Consider the following 720-nt stretch of genomic DNA (forward strand, 5'->3'; position numbering starts at 1 on the left):
TTCAGATGAAGCATCCTTAGTACTGCTTAGTGCAGCTTGCATTCCAGACAGACTTTGAGAAATCATATTGACTTGTTGAGTCAACATTTTGTTCTGAGCCAATATGGCATTCAGAGTATCGATCTCAAGAACTCCTTTCTTCTGATTCGTCCCATTGTTCACAGGATTCTTTTCAGAAGTGTATATGAATTGGTTATTTGCAACCATTTCAATGAGTTCTTGAGCTTCTGCAACCATCTTCTTCAGATGAAGAGATCCTCCAGCAGAGCTGTCCAATGACATCTTGGACAGTTCGGACAGACCATCATAGAAGATACCTATGATGCTCCATTCAGAAAGCATGTCAGAAGGACACTTTCTGATCAACTGTTTGTATCTTTCCCAAGCTTCATAGAGGGATTCACCTTCCTTCTGTCTAAAGGTTTGGACTTCCACTCTAATCTTACTCCATTTTTTAGGTGGAAAGAACTTTGCCAAGAAGGCATTAACTAGCTTTTTCCAAGAGTTTAGGCTTTCTTTAGGTTGTGAGTCCAACCATATCCTAGCTCTGTCTCTTACAGCAAAAGGGAAGAGCATAAGTCTGTAGACCTCAGGGTCAACCCCATTGGTCTTGACAGTGTCACAGATTTGCAAGAATTCAGCTAAGAACTGATGAGGATCTTCCAACGGAAGTCCATGGAACTTGTAATTCTGTTGCATTAGAGAAACTATTGAGGCTTA

The 720-nt window shown here is 40.8% G+C and overlaps 1 non-coding gene across 1 annotated transcript; it reads left to right on the forward strand.

Moving 5' to 3' along the window:
• Positions 1-337: 337 nt before the first annotated feature.
• On the forward strand, positions 338-444 carry LOC127739876 (small nucleolar RNA R71). Its single transcript, XR_008000618.1, has one exon. It is a non-coding gene; the product is annotated as a small nucleolar RNA R71 (small nucleolar RNA).
• The last annotated feature ends 276 nt before the right edge of the window (positions 445-720 follow it).

This window comes from Arachis duranensis, chromosome 6 (genome assembly GCF_000817695.3).
Source record: "Arachis duranensis cultivar V14167 chromosome 6, aradu.V14167.gnm2.J7QH, whole genome shotgun sequence".
In the NCBI taxonomy this organism is placed as follows: Eukaryota; Viridiplantae; Streptophyta; class Magnoliopsida; order Fabales; family Fabaceae; genus Arachis; species Arachis duranensis.